This window comes from Aedes aegypti, chromosome 1, assembly GCF_002204515.2.
Source record: "Aedes aegypti strain LVP_AGWG chromosome 1, AaegL5.0 Primary Assembly, whole genome shotgun sequence".
Lineage (NCBI taxonomy): Eukaryota > Metazoa > Arthropoda > Insecta > Diptera > Culicidae > Aedes > Aedes aegypti.
Genome location: NC_035107.1, coordinates 213618177 through 213629340, shown reverse-complemented (window position 1 = coordinate 213629340; position 11164 = coordinate 213618177). Strand labels below are relative to the sequence as shown.

Here is an 11164-nt window from a genome sequence, read left to right as displayed (position 1 = left end):
TGTGTAAACAGATGTACAGGAGACGAACTAACGTTTTGGTTGCTTCGCACTTCAGCTGTTTCCATGTTTAACATGAACATGATTAAAAGCTGAATAGGTATTTTATAAAATCCTAATACAACATAGATATGTCATCCGAGCAGGTCATCCAAAGAAGTCCAAAATAACGATTACTAAACACATTGTTCAGCAGCAAAGAAGCCTTACAAAATAGATCACACCATAGCCAAATTTTTGAAAAATGGACAAAATATCTAAAAATTGCGTTGTATTCCTAATGTATTGCAATGTTCAACTTACTAATATTATTATTATTTATCTTTATTTGAGTGGCTTTTCGCCCTTGGCGAATTTGTCACTAACTTACTAATATATAAAAACATGTTGGATACAATAATAACTGATGCTTTCTCAATACAATATTCAAATATGTTTAGAAAATATTTTGAATCAGTCTGCTGACATAGGATTATTGATTAAAATATATTTTATATTTGTATAATGTTTAATAGATGGAAAAAGTGCGACAATTAATTAAAATATTAACCTAGTAGAAATATTATACATTCAATAAATGAATTTTAGTATAGTTAGATGAACAATTCAATTAAAGTTTCAACAAGTTAAAACTTATTATGAAATTCGATTAATCATTTCAGACTGTTTTTACTTTGTGAATAAACTTTATTTTTGACCAGCATTGAAATAAATTTTCTCACTGTGCGCTATAAATAGCCCTCTGAGTTCAACTCGCATCAGTACTGAACAGCAGCAGAAGTAATGCGCTTATTCAGTTGTTGATCAGCATAGCACGTGTTGATTAGTTATTGTTGAATAGAAGCTCAAGCATGATCAATAATCAGCTACAAGAGGTTTATATTGGGCACTGGAAGGCTGATATATGAATTCAAGGATGGCGCAGATGGCAAGGTATACCGCTGACGATGGGAAGGTCTCGAGTTTGAATCCAGTATTCAGGTAATTATTAAAAGTGTGGTTATTAATTCATGGTAAAGGTATACACTGCATTTGATGTATACAGTGTTAGCTATTTTTAGTCATTTATTTGTTTTCAATCAATTTTGTGGCAGTTGAATAAAAGCTGAGATGAATGCTTATAAAGCGATTTTGAAGTTGTAGAATAAAGTCAATATACAACGACACGCTTCATAACTTCTCCAAATTTGTGTGAACAACGCCTGAACAAAGGCTTCACTTGGAAATAATTAAAATGTTGTTAAACATGATGCTGAATTAAACTGCAATAATGTAGTTTGTTAAACTAGCGTTGTTAAATCATCAATCCTTATTAAGCTAAGTGAAACCTGAATAAACATCATTACAATATATGATTACAGTTACTAAATGATAAGAAGCTTAATAATTTCGCCAGATTTGCTTGAACAATGTGTGCGTAGCAGCTGCAAAGTAATATAATAAAGCAACTATTCAGTATGTAGTTGTGAAAAATTGCTTAATAAATGATTATAAAATAGGCAAATGTTTCTTGGGAAAGAGGTGTAAGTGATATTTTGATCGAGTTTGAGTTGAGTATACCAAAATGTTTACAATTTCCTAGCATTCCAAAGGTATTCTCAGGTAATTTTTCCGTCCAACTGGATAAATAACATAAATCTAATTCGTAGAAGATTGACTTGTTTTTAAGGCTTCCCATACAAAACTAGCATTTTGTCACTTACACCCCTTTGCTTCTAACTCCCTCATTTTATTTTTTATATATTTTCAAAACCATTTTTTTTTTCATATATTCGAAAGTCAATTTACGGCTTCGGGGTAACTTTGACAATACGTAATACATGAAAAACCACCACGACACCTTTTCAATTAGAACTAAATTTTAGGAAATAAAGAGCAGAATTTGTACAAAAAAACTACATGTTTTTAGTTGAAATGTTCGTTAATTTTTTTTTAACTTTTTATAGAATACACAGACTGTTCAACAATATACGCGATTTTTAACCGTTCAACAATAGGCGATTTGTATGAAGAACAAAGTCTCTATACCAATTGATCAGAGACGTATTTGGATTGATTCTTCTGTTTCGACATTGATTTTAACATACTTTACTTTTGCTGGCTCTACGTCTTTCAAGACATGACCTGCGCCACAATGTAACGCCAACTAACTCGATTCATGGCTGTTAACCCCCATTTTCTCTATCGCCGTAGAGTTGCGCAAGCTCGTGGTTCATTCTTCTCGTCCTTCACACGTCGTTCAAAAACTACTAGCGCTTGCAGGTCCTCTTCGAGCATTGTCCACGTCTCATGCCCGTAGAGGACTACCGGTCTTATCAGCGTCTTGTACATGGTGCACTTAGTACGGAAGTGAAGTTTACCAGACCGCAAGGTCTTGTGGAGTCCATAGTAAGCACGACTTCCGGCAATGATACGTCTTCGAATTTCTCTGCTGCAGTTGTTATCCGACGTTATGAATGATCCGAGGTAGACAAATTCGTCCACCACCTCGAACTCATCCCCGTCGATCATCACACGTCTGCCAAAGCCCTATCTCGCTCGGTTCCTCCAGCCAGCAGATATTTCGTCTTCGACGTATTTACCTTCAATCCAACCCGATCTGCTTCACGTTTCAGCCTGTTCAGAAACCACCTGGAACGTTCTTCCGACAATGTCCACGTCGTCAGCAAAACAGATGAAGTGGCTGGATTTATTGAAGATCGTGTCCCGTATGTTGAAGCCCGCCCGTTTGGGTCCGATAATGCACCCGATATCTTCACATAACACTGTACACTATCCATCGTTGCTTTGATCAGTCTAATCAGTTTCCCGGGAAAACCATTCTCGTCCATAATCTTCCATAGCTAGGCCGCTTTGAAGTCGATGAATAGGTGGTGCGTAGGGACTTGATATTCGCGACACTTTTGGAGGATCTGCCGCAACATAAAGATTTGGTTTGTCGTCGATCGCCCGTCTACAAAGCCGGCTAGTTAACTTCCCACAAATCTGCTTGTCAGTGGCAATAGACGGTGGAAGATGATCTGGGAAAGCACTTTATAGGCTGCGTTAAGAATGGTGATCGCTCGATAGTTCTCATATTCTAACTTGTCACCCTTTTTGTATATTGGGTATATTATTCCCTCCTTCCACTCCTCCGGTAGCTGTTCTGTATCCCAGATCCTGGCTATCAATCGGTGCAGACAAGTGGCCAACCTGTCCGGGCCCATTTTAGTAAGTTCCGCTCCAATCCTTTCCAGCTGCTTTGTTGTTCTTGAGCTGTTTGATAGCATCATTAACTTCAACGATTGGGGAGTTGGCACGTCTCCCTTATCCTGCGTACCGATGAAGCCATTCCTCCTGCTGTCTTGATCTTCCTCCTCTGCGCCGTTTAGATGTTCATCGTAGTGCTGCTTCCACCTTTCAGTCTCCTCACGTTTGTCCGTCAAGACACCTCCATTCTTATCCCGGCACATTTCGGCTCGCGGCACAAAGCCTTTGCGGGATGCATTTAGTTTCTTGTTGAACTTACGTGTTTCTTGAGAACGATACAGCTGCTCCATCTCTTCGCATTCTATCTCTTCCAGGCGGCGCTTTTTATCCCGGAATGATTTTAACATACATCTCTCGGTTTGCTTCGATTGTGCTGTTTCGATATCTCAAAACTCCTCCTCGAAACGCCCAGGAAGCACACCAGCCGTGATTCAATGTTTCATCAGCTTGATTTTGTTCAACGGTTTGGTGAGCATGTCCGCAACCATATTCTCCGACGGACAGTAGACTACGGTCAGCACACCTTGTTGAACTATAGGTCTTTGATGGACTGAAACTTGGTGTCCACGTGTTTGGATCGTCGTTCCAGTCGCTCCTACTCTAGTTAACGGATCGCACTTTGATTGTCCTCGTAGAGCAGAATTTTCTTCACGGTTTCACGCACGTCATCCATCAGTATCCGGATCCAAAGCAATTCCTGACTAACTTCAGCTGCAATGAACCGAGTTCTGTTGACGACGGGGGCGGGACGTTTCGCATAAAGACATTTCGCATAAGGACGTTTCGCATAATGGACATTTCGCATAATTTTAGTTTTGAACAATGGACATTTCGCATAATGGACGTTTCGTATAATGGACATTTCGCATAATTTTGTTTTTATACTATAGACGTTTCGCATTATCTCTTTGCATTATTGTTATAATTTTAGTTGCATGAACCTCTTTTGTGTATCTTATGATACTATGATATTATCATTCTATCCTCTGTTCACCCCTCCAAATCTTCTATCACGGCAGTTACCCTTGCCCCATTAAACATCAAGCATTATTTGCAAAGAGTTTGTTTCTAGTTAAGAAAAAGTTAGTGGAAAACAACAATTGTACTTAATAATTTTATAAAATGAAGGTTAGCACGAATCGAATGTAGTTTGATGGACATTTTAAGGCAAAAGAACACTATATATTTTTCAAAAGAGGGTGTTCTCTAGCAATATGCTCAGATTAAATGTACAACAAAGATTTTCCTTCTTTTGAAAGAAGGCTGTTCTTTCATGTAATGCCATAAACTTGATTTTTGACATTATATCTTATAATAATTATCATTCATCAGTGATTTTACATTCTTTTTAGCCTTTTTAGGCTGTTCTTTCAATATTTGCTTATATGTACTATTAACGTTGAAACTTTTAAAGGTTTAATTTTTATTAACTTTTTCTGTAGTGATAATGAACGTAACAGATAATTTGATCTCTGTGACAATTACTCTTTTCTTTCAAATATCTGCGGTTCTTTCGAATAAACACCAGCGAGTGACCAATCGATCAAGTTTACAGCTTAAACCATCGTTTGGTTCTCTAAAATTCAACTCTTGAGGTTTGGCTACGATTCATCTGCACCTTAACTTATGCTCCAAACGTAATCACCTGAACCTATTGCTTCTAATGTGGTGTCATGTGCCTTTGTGAAAAAGGGACATGCACTTTCTATAGTCACATCACGTGCTTTGTATTCGCCAATGTGGTTTGAAATCAGATTTCATCACTTTTTGTTTAACATGGCTAATTAACTTTATACTCTCACATGAACACAATTCCATCATGGTTTGTCAGGGTCGAGAATTGTGTTTGCAACAATAGTGAGCTATTTGACATGAATAATAGATATACATCCAATCAGAAGAAGCAACACGCTTATGTTCTATTGTGTATTGTATTGTAATTGTGTATTGCTTTTTCGGAATCGTTGTTCTACATGCACCATGAGATAGATCATTCGACGTACATCCACAGGCCGGATAAGTAGTTTGTGACAGAATCCAGCATACGATATTGATATCTATAAAATGGCAGACCCTTCATCCGATAGTGAAAACCAGGTTAAGATTTTGAAATCATCAAGAGGAAAAGATATGCTTGCTATTTAGGGTTTTATTTTCCAGCAGAACAGAAGTGAGGTTTGTTGGATAACTATAATATTTTTCAAATATTTTATATCGTATTGTTGAGCAGGTCGATAATGTGTACTACTGGGAGTGTAAATCAAGGCGCCAAGCTTCAAAATGTCCTGCAAGGGCTAGAAGTACGAAAGTGAAATAGTACAAACTAGCCTAAGCGAGTTTCCAACATCTGTCCAATCAAGAATATCAGTGGCAGCTCGCCGAAAACTTGTGCAAAGAGTGCGTGCTAACGGAAAATCCGAAGATACGGAACCCGAAAAATTGGAAGGATTCCTGGTTCCAGACGAGCTACAAAAATCTATTGATGGGGATCGATTTATGATTAGTGATATTGAGGATGGGTCTGAGCGAGGAATGATCTTTGCGACAAACGATTCATTGCGTCGTCTCTCAGATTCAAAGTTTTGGGTAATCAATGGAACGTTTGCTACTGTGCCGGGATTGTTTCGACAGCTTGTGACTATTCATGGAAGTGTTGCACCAGATCACACTCGTGTGTTTCCATTGGTTTTTATTCTGATGACATCCAAATCTGAGTCCCTTTACCGTAAAACTTTCAATACATTGATTGACAAATGTGGTTAGTTCAATCAAACTATTATTGCATCCAGTTTAACTGATCACTCTTTTTTTTCAGAGGAAATCGACATAGACCTAGACCCACGGTATGTTATCACGGATTTCAAAAAGACACTGATAAACGCGGTTGCCGCAGAATTTCCAGATGCGCGACATTCTTGTTGTTTTTTTCATCTCAGCAAAAATTTGTACAAATTCATTCAACAGCATAAACTAATGAATGAATTTGTACAAAATTCTGCTGTGTACAATACGTACAAAAAAAACTCAAGCTCTGGCATTCTTGCCTGCGGCAAAGATACCAGAGGCTTTTGAAGTTATTAAGTCAAAAGCTCCATCTTCTATGGCCGAATTCATCAAATATTTCGATGAAACCTATGTCAATGGTCGTCCCACCAGACCAGCGCGGAAAAATCGTGTATCCTCCGACACTGTGGTCCATATATGAGAATGTATTGCAAGGACTTCCACGAACAAGTAACCAGGCGGAAAGCTTCCACAGCAGATGGAACAAACTTGTAGGTGCGAAACATGTCGGCGTTCTGCGTATGATAACTGAGCTTCGGAACGAGGATAAATATACGGCCGGACTGATAGTTTCGTGTATATCTGTATCCAACGAACGACAGAAGAAATCGCATAACGCTGCAAAAGATGACAAACATTTAAAAATTGTTCAGACTTATGAGAATTATTCGCTTGAAGATTTTATTTTAGCGGTGTCTCTGAATCTTAACTCAGAATAAATATAAGACAAGTCTTCTTCTTCTTCTTTCTGGCGTTACGTCCCAATTTGGACAAAGCCTGCTTCACAGATTAGTGTTCTTATGAGCACTTCCACAGTTATTAACTGAGAGCTTTCTTTGCCGTTTGACCATTTTTGCATGTGTATATCATGTGGCAGGTACGAAGATACTCTTATGCCCTGGGAATCGAGAAAGTTTCCTTTACGAAAAGATCCTCGACCAGCGGGATTCGAACCCACGACCCTCAGCATGGTCATGCTGAATAGCTGCGCGTTTACCGCTACGGCTATCTGGGCCCCATAAGACAAGTCTAGTTTTGTTTTTTATAAATTCAATAAACATTAAAAAAAAAAACTAATTTTTTGTAAATATCAATTATATATTATTTCAATTCCCACATCCTACATACCATTAACAAAGAATCATTCTAGCGAGAAGTGTTCTATCTTGAAACTTTTGATTCATTTCAACTGGACACTCAAATTGTTAGTAGGTAGGTACTAGACATTCTTATAAAAAAATATGCGAAATGTCCATTATGCGAAACGTCTTTATGCGAAATGGGTCACCCCCGTCGACGACAATGTAACACAGGTTTGCTTTCTCGCTGCCCAACTGATCGCACCACCGCCAAAAGTGATGATGAAGCCGCTGTCGGATTTTTGGTCACGATGATCTCCAGTCCCATTCGCGTCCACGAAAGCCTTCAGGTCAGCAGTGTTGCCACCCAAGTCCAACCGGAAATACTCCGTTGCTAGCAGGTAACGCATCGTGCGCTTCGCTTCAGTCCAATCGACGGCTCCGGATGCCGCTCACCTTCCGTCCAAGTAACGACACACTGATTGCTACATCTGATCTCGTGTTGACTGCTATGTAGATCAAGCCACCAACTAAGCTAGAAAACGAAACGTTGTATGATAACTTATCGGTCTCCTCCTCCTTTGCTTGCAGATAGCCCGGGTCCATTGGAATGAGTGATGGCTTTGCCATGTCAAGCCCGAATCGCGACGCAAGTCGCTGGATGTATCACTGCTGATTTACCAAAAAACGTCCATCGCTTGAATGCGAAGATACTGCCGCACGTCACCAAGGGGCATCATGTTGAACGGAAACGATTGCAGAATAGCTTCATATTCTTCCTGACTTCCACAAACGATGAGCATGTTGTCCACGTACAAGAGGATGAACAGTTGCTAGTTACCCCTAGTACGTATAGGTAACAGGCACGCGTAGGCGGTTGACTGTTCAATGTGCTATCGATCGTCTGATTCCAAATTCGTCCGGACTGCTTCAAGCCATAGATGCTCTTCTTCAGATGGCACACCTCACCGGTGCACCCGCCTCGTATCCCTTCGGTTGGCACATGTATGCAGTCTCGCTTAGAGTGCCGTACAAATGGGTCATTTTTATGTCGGCGTGCTTCACTAGAAGATGACGACGAGTGACAAGAGTAAGCAATAATCGAAATGTTTCCTGTCTTGCTACCGGGGCGAATACTTGGTCGTAATCAGTGCCAGTACCTTTATTAGACCGCTCGGATATCCGTACGATGGTTTCATTCAGGTCTTCCTGAACAAACTCGTTGCAAGATTCGAAATCGGTCGCAACCGACACTCCGTCTTCACCGTCTTCATCTTCAGGAACACTTGTTGTTGCTTCTACGGACTCTTGATGCACTGCCATGGGTGGCAACGGGTGTAGGATGTCTGCGTATGACTCCTCCTCCAGATTTGGAACGTCGGTACCTGGTTGGATCAACTCCTCCTCAACTAATCTGACGTCTCGACTTATGACCAACTTGTTAGTGGCCATATCAATGAACCTTTCCTTTGGCACATGGACGAACGCTTTGCACCCAAACACCTTCAGATGCAACACGTTCGGTTTGCGTCCCCACCAGAGCTCATACTGTGTCGTCTCCACCGCACAAGAAGGAAGGAAGATGATTCTGCAGATAAACGGCCGTTCAGCTAGCTTCAGCCCAAAAATTTTGATGGCATCTTGGCATCCATCAGCATGCACCGACATATTTTGATAACGTATCGATTCCGGCGTTTCACTACTCCATTTTGTTGTAGCGAATAACCAGCAGTGAACTCGGGATGGATTCCATGCTTACGACAGAACTTCATCAGCGCTTCGCTCGAATACTCCCTCCCCTGTCAGACCTGATGCGCTTGGGATTTTTTTCAAACTGCGTGTGGGCGTAGTTGCAGTACTCCTCGATGCGATCGACGACCTCGGATTTTTTCGTACAGTAGCGACTGTGGTCATCTACAAAAGTTATAAAATAACGATATCCACTCACCGAGGGTGTTTCCAGCGGTCCATATACGTCCGAGTAGATGAAGTCTAACGGCAGGCTTGTCTTCTTTTCGATAGCCTTGGGGAAGGGAGTTCGAGTTTGCTTTCTTCTCAAGCAGCATTCGCAACCTTCACGTATCTCACAGTCGGCCACCGCCATACCATCGACCAGCTTCTTCTTCATAAGCACATCCAACGCTTTCGGATCGCGATGTCCAAACCGACGATGCCACGTGTGTTGGCAAATTTCGCTTGTGAGATGTAGTCACCTTCGAAGCTATCGAAGTTTGTTGAGTTATAGGCCATGGACCGATGCACGAGTTCACTATTTGACGTTTGAGCGGTGCCGTGTTATTTACGTGACCATGGCAACTAGTGAATTCGGCACCGCTCAAACGTCAAATTAGTGAACTCGTGCATTGGTCCATTGCGCTTCATTACTATGGCGACCTCGTTGCCGTTGACAATGATATTGCATTTTTCACCGTCAAATCGTACTTCCGCTTTTCGGGTGGTCATAGTAAGCACTGACAAAAGATTTGCTGACAGTTGCGGCACAAACATCACGTGGTGCAACCGAATTTGATTCGTCCTTCCAGAACCGTCCACACATTTAATCAAGATCCGAATTACATGTCATTTTCGAACCAGAATTTTTAAGGAGTTGCAATCAGAATTTTGTAAGCTTTTCAAACCAGTTTCATAAATATTGGGCAATATGAATATATGTAGAAAAGTTGTGTAATTATTGGGGTATCTCTGAGATGGTAGTTCTGTAAGAATTTATGAGATGCCTAAAAATTCTGGTGCGTTTTAAGTTAAGTGTAAATTACTCACTTTAATTCCATTTTAAAAAAATGATTTTCGCTGAAAGATGTAAGACGCTAAAATATTAAATTCTACAATAGCTAGTTTATCAAGAACAAGTTACACCATATACAACGTAATCACATTCTGATCGTATATCAGTATGTTTGTAATAGTGATCCTTTATAAAATATGAAGGATCTTTGATTTGAAAGCGTTTCAAGATTTCAGCGTGCTGAAATCACATAAATATTCAATATTCGAATGTAAAGCCTCAAAATGTTCTTCATTACAACGAAAAGTGCACTGACATATAGCACATGTGCATATAGCGCCTTATGATCCTTACTTTTGCACTCGTTTTCCTTAACTGATTAACAGAAAATATTGTCATTCGTCCTTTCAGTATGGTGTGGGTCCCGCACTATCAAAGTTAGTCCGCATTATCAAAGTTACCCCATTTCACGGTACTAATGGCAATAACGAAACACATGAGCAAAACATCGCGATTTGTCGTATGCTAATTAATCCGACGACGGTTTGATAGAGACTTTCACAAATAAAGCGAACAGGAAGGAAAGACACGCACGCGACTACGACTTATATTGCCTAGATGTCTCTTTTTGCCGATGGGATCTCAAGGTGACGAAAAAATACCTGGATTTCAAATCAACCGACTCGTACGGTTTCTTCTCAGGTGGGAGAAAAAACTGCAGTTACCACTTTTCGCGACTCTGTGCCGGGATGTGCGACCAATCTTTCAAAATTTGCATTTAATGCACAGCTCGCGCGCAGCTATTCCACTCTGCACTATCAATATGCTACAACTAATGCACTGCAGCACTAAATTCACTCTTCTTGCGAACTGGCGACGAAGACGACGACGACGAAAGACTCGACCATGTCTAAGCGCACAAAAACACACACTCGCGGTTCGGTCGCGGATCGCGATTTTTTGTTTTATCTCGCATGCTTACTCGCATGACTCTCACTCGTTCCTCTCCGCTCACTGAACGGTGAGTGAGAGATGCGTCGGGACGCCGGTGTGGGTGTAAAGAACTGTCAAAATCATATGGCGGATTCCGTTCTCCAAGTAGCATGTGTGGCCAGATTCCCTTGCACGGTGAACGTGTTCCAGTTTTTGACACCATATACACGGAGAAAATATAACTATTAAAGTTTAACTATAAATTAAAGTTTTACCCGGAGAAAAACAATTTGGAAACTATAATTGATAAAGCTACAGTTGTACTCGGCGTCTGGATATGGTTTAACCTAGGACTCATTTTAAATCCACATCCAGC

At 40.4% G+C, this 11164-nt stretch overlaps 1 protein-coding gene across 8 annotated transcripts in view; it reads right to left on the bottom strand.

The window, feature by feature from the left end:
• LOC5565704 (CDP-diacylglycerol--glycerol-3-phosphate 3-phosphatidyltransferase, mitochondrial) overlaps positions 1-10797 on the bottom strand; it is a 31977-nt gene extending 21180 nt beyond the window's left edge. For 4 of the 8 annotated variants that reach the window (XM_021857504.1, XM_021857503.1, XM_021857505.1 and 1 more), the window contains exon 1: positions 10518-10797. The gene's annotated coding sequence lies outside the window, so the exon portion shown is untranslated. The remainder of the gene's footprint in view (positions 1-10517) is intronic. The other 4 variants (XM_021857509.1, XM_021857510.1, XM_021857512.1 and 1 more) reach the window with 2 other exon arrangements.
• Positions 10798-11164: the final 367 nt, after the last annotated feature.